The sequence below is a fragment of the Gymnoscopelus braueri genome (genome assembly GCF_963280865.1).
Source record: "Gymnoscopelus braueri genome assembly, chromosome: 13".
Classification (NCBI taxonomy): domain Eukaryota; kingdom Metazoa; phylum Chordata; class Actinopteri; order Myctophiformes; family Myctophidae; genus Gymnoscopelus; species Gymnoscopelus braueri.
The window spans coordinates 36169183-36177205 of NC_137615.1; positions in this window are offsets into that span (position 1 = coordinate 36169183).

Below are 8023 nucleotides of genomic sequence, written 5' to 3' on the forward strand. Positions count from 1 at the left end.
GTCTCTCTCTCTCTCCCCTCTCTCTCTCTCTCTCTCTCCCCTCTCTCTCTCTCTCTCTCTCTCTCTCTCTCTCTCTCTCTCACTCTCTCTCTCTCCTTTTGTGTTTTCCAGGGCTGAAGTACATCCCTTCATTAGACCACGTCCCCTGACAGCTCTTTCCAGTGCTTTCCACTGCTTGTCTGACAGCCGAGCGCTACATGCACAGGCATGGAGGATTCCCACCTACACACTGTCCAAGCCTGGTTTCTTCCTCCTCGCCCATAGACACTTGCCACGGACAAACTATATATACACAGATCATGAAAGATCCTGTATGGCACATTCCAGACAGAACGATGAATGGGTGGCATGGACACAGTGCATGCACTGAATCATAACATGATGTCATTGTCAAGAAGTCATGCCTGATACAATGTACTGTATACTTGGTTGCACGCTGTGTCGCGCACCGAAAATAGCCGATCTACAAGTGGCGCACCGTGTCACTGTTTAATGTGCTATGAGCTTGTAGATCGGCCATTTTCAGTGGCTGATGACATAAGCTTGGGACATGGAACAGGAAACACACAAGGCCATGTGACAGCCCTGAATGGGTCATGTGGTCTCCGCTCATTGCACATCGCATGTGATTTACACTGCAAGTCATACATTATGCTGAACCCTCACCTCACATCTGTCGCTGTGTATGCAAAACGATAAGCCAATCGAGGATTACCGGGATTTGAAGGAAAACCTATTAAACACGTTTGTGTTGATGAGTAGGCTATGGTCGGCTCTGAAAGGTTAGGTGGCTTTATTTGAATTCACGCGTCTAATGGTAAAACCGACAATTATGGTTGAAATTGCCTCATCAGTTAATTTGCATTTGTTTTAGGGCCACAATCATCATCGTAATAATACAGATTTTTGTGTGGGCTTGTTTTCTAGACACAAAGCAATAAAAGCGAAGTGGTTCAAACCACAGTACTCAATATGCTTTTGGCAGAATTCTGTATACAGAATCTGTAACAAGCAAAATTGAATACCCGCGGCAGACTGTAGATTTGAACCTGGGAATGTTTCATGCCTTATTCATAATGTATAATCCCCTCAAGTAGTGAAGCACTGCTCTGCACGGATTTACTACAGAACAACCGTCCAACACAAGTGACTGCATGGCACTGAAGATTGACGCACTTCAGACCAAGACGCACTGTAGCAAGAAACAAAAGCAGAAGAGCACAAGAGTCACTTTCCATGCCCTCACTTGACTGAACGTAGCCAGTGAGAGCTGTAAAGATTCAGGATTCAATACTTTAGGTTCAGCTATTTCATTGTCAAGTCACATCTGTAGCTAAATTGCAGAAAGAATACAAAAATAAGAACGCAGTAGGAAGATTCAATCCGACCAATAAGCCCATATCAGGGATCTCCATATATACAGTATGGGCATTAAAGAGACAAGTATAGACAGATACAGATATCTCCATATATGGGCATAAAAGGGACACAAGCAACAGAGAGACAGACAGACAGACAGACAGACAGACAGACAGATACAGAGGTCTCCATATATGGACACAAAAGGTACACCGACAGACAGACAGACAGACAGACAGGCACAACGGGTACTCTGACAATGGGTACAGCGGGTATTTCATAACCGGTTGGGGCATGCATTCCCAACTTAGATCGCTCCCGACTTGCATCGTTCCCGAGTAGGCTGGTCCCCATTGGGCACCGGTCTAATAATAATAATAAGCACAATAAAATAAATAGCACATGACCTACACAATGAAAACAGGTGCACAGATCCATTATGTAAGACAGCTGCCAAGAAGAAAGGCCAAGTCATGGACCACTCCAAGGCACAACAAGAGATCTAGTAGAATTTTTTAATAAAGTGTCAGGGTAGGCTACTTCAAAAAGACTATCCTCCACTTGCATTGTCAGTTTTCATAAAGTGCTGATGTATGATTGAGGAGCCATTCCATCTCACTGCAAAGTGCTGTTGGAGGAAAGAAAAGGTTTTTGTTTAGTGTTTCCATGCAGGGGAGGAGTATTGCTTAATTTATACTCTGTTGTACGATGGAATCGAGCACCGAAAATAGCACTGTAGTTCTACAAGCTCGCAATATGTGTAGTATGACACAATATAAATTGTGCTTTAAACTGTCATTCAATGAAATTACATGAGTGAAAGCAATATGTTCCATGCTCTATGTCTTTAATGGACATATTTTGAAAAGAATCTGCTGATTCATAAAGCAGCAAAAAATCTCTTCAAAATGGCCGACATGAAAACGTGAAATCTAGGGTAGAGAGAGAAGTGTATAGTAAGTTGTATAGTAGACAACATATGGCTTATGTAAATGACCAAAGGATCAAAGTCATGAAAACTGATGATCCATAAAACGGAACCGTACACAGGAATGAGCAAACCCAGGGGGGAAAGTAACCCAGAGATGCGATATGAGTACATTACAAGCAGGCTGTTTGCTTATTCACATACAAATGTACGCTCATAAAACTTCCCATGAATATGTAAGCGCTTTGCGGTTCCTGTGCATTTGACAGCAGATTAGATCAAAAGAAGCTACATGATAAATGGATCAGTAGCGAAAGAGATTTCTGTGCCCAAATTAGAGATTGTGAGGCCGTTCAGCACATACTGTACTGCAGGCAATGCAAAGAAGAACAGACACTATACACAACCCGATCGCCAGAGGAAACGTTGTCATTGAACGTTTTTCAAATTCCGTGCATAGACAACTGGAAAACCCGAAAATCCGTGCATAGCCGCCTCGCATCTCCCCCATTGTGACTAAACCATTTCGGAGGCGCGCAGTCTCAAGGGAACTGTCGCCACGTAAGGGACCAACGAGCGAGCTAAAGCGAGCGAGTTGCCGTCCCGAACGTTGCGACGTTCCCTTGAGCCTACTCAGCGCCGTTTGAGTTACGTACCGATAGGCACAGAATCGTACATTTTGTTGTGGGGACTGCTCTGCTTCCGGGTTACGCCCACCGTGGGACTCGCCGTACATATGCACGGATTTTCGGGGTTTCTAGGCGACTATGCGCGGAATGACGTGCACTGGATCCGTGCAATACTAAATTCTTGGAGATCAGGCTGCTATACATGTGTTTTAGCTACACTGGTTTACCCAGGCTTTATGCCCTCATGTTTTAAATGTTTTGTTTCCGTTTCTTAGGTCTTTTTAGTGGTGTGATGATTCTTTTTTATGCAATTGCTTATTGTAGCACTTTGAGATTTTCACAAATGTAAAGTGCATTATAAATAAAATCCATTATTATTATTATTATTATTATTATTACACTTATTATTATTATTATTATCATTATTATACTTCATCTGTTCATTGTTGCATATCATCGCTGTCGGGTGTAAACCTTGTATGTCCAAAACTGTTACTTTTCTAAATGGAAAAAAGAACCCATGTGTTCCAATGGGTCCAGTGTGGTTATCATTTTAGTCACAAGCTCTAATACTTTTCATTGGTTCAATATTTATAAAACTCAGACGCACTTTCCAAAATAGCAAAAATAGCCGATCTACAAGCTCACAACGTGTTGCAATGCAACGCGTTGTGAGCTTGTAGATCGGCTATTTTTGCCAAGTAAGGCAGTAATTTACAAAAAAAAACATAAAAAGTTGAAATATGGAGAATATGAGATTTCTGTCTGACAGCAACAATATGTCCTCATCTTTAATGTCCCCCACCCCTTCTCCACCCCCACCCCCTTCTCCTCCTCCAATCACGGTTTAGAGAGAATACTGTCATATCAGCATGGAGAATTACTCCAATGGTAGATGATGCATTGTATCAATTTAAGATGGCCGCTTAGCTCACACGGCCGAAAATAAATATTTAAATTATAACCTTTAATAAAGGATAATGAGAAGAGACGTATGAAAAACTTCTGCTGCAGACCATTGGGGGAGACATAGCTCAGAAACAGAGAACAAAAACGTACTGGGAGGAGGTTATGAAGAACAATGTCTGGATCTTAATTAGCCTCTCGTGGGGGATTTTTTCCCCCTCTTCTTCTTTTTTAAAACTGTGCTAGCAAATGCCTGGCATTTTCCTTACTCTCAAGTCAGTGCGTACTGAAGCTCCAGTGACCCTAAAATGACAGTTGTTCCCCCCCCCCCCCCCCATCTGGTACATCAAGGATGGCTGTAGCCCCCAGAAACTGAAGATGCAGGTTTAATTAGACTTTGGTTAAAAGCATAATGAAGATATGCAGTCGCCCATGTGTCACTATACTGTATAGCCTACTGTAGCTGCTTCTACTGGTTTCATTACTAAGGAAACAATCACTTGTGCCCACTTTTTGGTCCTTTGTACCCTTTTAGGATTTTTCATCCGTAATGTTTTTTTTATTTGTTGTTTATTATTGTTTGACCTAATTAATTTTCAGTTTTGTGATGGATTGTACTGGAAAATCAGGCCCTGTAAAGGCCAACGTAAGCCATCTTGCAAAATATCCTGAGGCTGAAGTGACCTTCTCTCTGAATCTGAGTCTGGATCTTCAATAATTACGGGGCCAGAGCTCTCAGCTCTGGACCTGTTTTAATGTTCCCCTCTTTTTTCTTCTCCCCCTTTCTTCATACGCTTTTTACGAAACTCGGCCATATGGTAGATGGTCATGAAAAACTATCAAGAAATAATTCTCACAATCTTTCGTCAAAAGGTGGCGCTATAGCACTCAATTGAAAATGCCAACTTTGAACAGGTACAACTCATGCCCTGTTTGACCTACAGCCATAAAACTTCAATACACACATGCGTCTACTCATGATGAACAACTTTAACCCTCTGACTTTTGACCTCTGACCTTTAGATCTCCCACCATTTTGAATTATATGAAAAACAGTTAAAACCTATCTCCTCCTGGGATTTTTGAGTAATCTGCACGAAACGTTTTACACATGAACTTTGGACCTATGCCGACAAACTGATGCAAAAGATTTTCCATAAGTGAAAAAATGAAGCTTTAATGAGCCAATGAATATTGCAGTTTTATGACAATTATTCATCTGCCCCTAACACATACATGCAGACTCACATTTCTTTGAAACTTTGCGTTAATGTTGAGGGTCATTCCAAATATCACTGAAACCAATCTTACTCCAATTGGTCAAAGGGGGGCGCTATAGCGATTTTTTGAAAGTGCAAACTTTAAACAGGCAAAAGTCATGCCTCGTTTGGCCGACAGCCATTAAACCTGCTTACACATGTGCCTTGACTCATGAGGAACACATGTATCACGTTGACCAGTAAGCTCCGCCCTTAGATTGTCCGCAATTTTGAGCAGTTTGAAAAACACTTAAACCCAGGATTTTTCAGCTATTTGCGTGAAACTGTATCATCTGTGTGATCTCCTTTTTCACAAGTTCTTGTCTGTTGGTCCAATGGCTTCTCCCTTAAACGTATGCCTCACAACCTGAAGGTTGCCAGTTCAAGCCTCACTTGATGCGGACTTCATTAAAGTTGCATTGCACACAACATGATTGTGTCAATTAATACATGTGCAATTGTTAAACATAACCTGAAATACTTATTTGAGAGGCTATGTTTTTGCAATGTATGACATACTTCATTCTGAAAATAGCCGATCTACAATCTCAAAACTTTTCAGATAGCAACGTGTTTCTGAGTTTGTAGATCGGCTGCTTTCACTGGTTCACTTTTATCTTCAACAGACAACCTCAGCCTGGACAAAGCTATAGCACTATAGGTAATGTTGCAGCCCGTCAATCCGAAGGTTGAGGGTTAGATTCCTGTTAATGGCAATAGGTTGACACGTCCAATCAATCCATTCTGCTTCCATCCTTCTCTCTCTTCAATCTATTGTTTCCATGTCTCTCTCTCTTCAATCTATTCCGTTTCCATGTCTCTCTCTCCGCCCTTAGATTGTTCGCAATTTTGAGCAGTTTGAAAAACACTTAAACCCAGGATTTTTCAGTTATTTGCGTGAAATGGTATCATCTGTCTGACCTCCGTTTTCACTGTATCAGGTCTGTTGGTCCAATGGCTTCCCGCTTAAGTGAATGTTTCACAACATCAAGGTTGCCGGTTCAAGCCTTACTTGGTGGAGACTTCATTTAAAGTGCATTGCAAACTACAAGACTGTATTAATGAATACATATGCAATTGATAAAGATAACATGAAATGCTTATCTGAGAAGGTCTGTTTTTGCAATGTATGACATACTTCATTTTGAAAATAGCCGATCTACAATCTCAAAACTTTTCAGATAGCAATGTGTTTCTGAGCTTGTAGATCGGCTGCTTTCACTGGTTCAGTTTTATCTTCAACAGACAACCTCAGCCTGGTCAAAGCTATAGCACTATAGGTAGTGTTGCAGCCTGTCAATCCAAAGATTGAGGGTTCGATTCCTGTTAATGGCAATAGGTTGACACGTCCAATCAATCCATTCTGCTTCCATGTCTCTCTCTCTTCAATCTATTCCGTTTCCATGTCTCTCTCTCCGCCCTTAGATTGTCCGCAATTTTGAGCAGTTTGAAAAACACTTAAACCCAGGATTTTTCTGTTATTTGCGTGAAATGGTATCATCTGTCTGACCTCCGTTTTCACTGGATTAGGTCTGTTGGTCCAATGGCTTCTCCCTTAAACGTGTGCCTCACAACCTGAAGGTTGCCAGTTCAAGCCTCACATGATGCAGACTCATTTAAGTTAAATTGCAAAAAACATGACTGTATCAATGAATACATGTGCAAACGGTAAAGATAACATGAAATGCTTATTTGAGAGTATGTTTTTTCAATGTATGACGTACTTCATTGTGAAAATAGCCGATCTACAATCTCACAACTTTTCAGATAGCAACGTTTTGTGAGCTTGTAGATCGGCTGCTTTCACTGGTTTCGGTTTCGAGGAGACATACAATTTCTCTATTGGTAAATGGTTTGTGAACGAGTGATCTTAGTGTTAGTGAAACAGGGGCTTGGTTCATGACAGAAGGCAAAAGTTTATGATCTTCAACAGACAACTTCAGCCTGGATGAAGCTATAGCACTACAGGTAGTGTCTCAGCCTGTGAGTCTGAAGGTTGAGAGTTTGATTCCTGTCAATGGCAATAGGTTGAGCTGTCTGTTTCTCTCACTCTGTCTATCTGGCTCTGGTAGGTGGGTCATTACGGGGCCAGAGCTCTCAGCTCTGGACCTGTTTTAATGTTCCCCTCTTTTTTCTTCTCCCACTTTTGGCATACGCTTTTTACGAAACTTGGCCATATGGTAGATGGTCATGAAAAACTATCAAGAAATAATTCTCACAATCTTTCGTCAAAAGGTGGCGCTATAGCAAAATGCCAACTTTGAACAGGTACAACTCATGCCCTGTTTGACCTACAGCCATGAAACTTCAATATACATATGCGTCTACTCATGATCAACAACTTTCACACTCTGACTTTTGACCTCTGACCTTTAGATCTCCCACCATTTTGAATAATATGAAAAACAGTTAAAACCTATCTCCTCCTGGGATTTTTTAGTAATCTGCACGAAACGTTTTACACATGAACTTTGAACCTATGCCGAAAAACTGATGCAAAAGATTTTCCATAAGTGAAAAAATGAAGCTTTAATGAGCCAATGAATATTGCAGTTTTATGACAATTATTCATCTGCCCCTAACACATACATGCAGACTCACATTTCTTTTAAACTTTGCGGTAATGTTGAGGGTCATTTCAAATATCACTGAAACCAATCTTACTCCAATTGGTCAAAGGGGGGCGCTATAGCGATTTTTTGAAAATGCAAACTTTAAACAGGCAAAAGTCATGCCTCGTTTGGCCGACAGCCATTAAACCTGCTTACACATGTGCCTTGACTCATGAGGAACACATGTATCACGTTGACCAGTAAGCTCCGCCCTTAGATTGTCCGCAATTTTGAGCAGTTTGAAAAACACTTAAACCCAGGATTTTTCAGCTATTTGCGTGAAACTGTATCATCTGTGTGATCTCCTTTTTCACAGATTCTTGTCTGTTG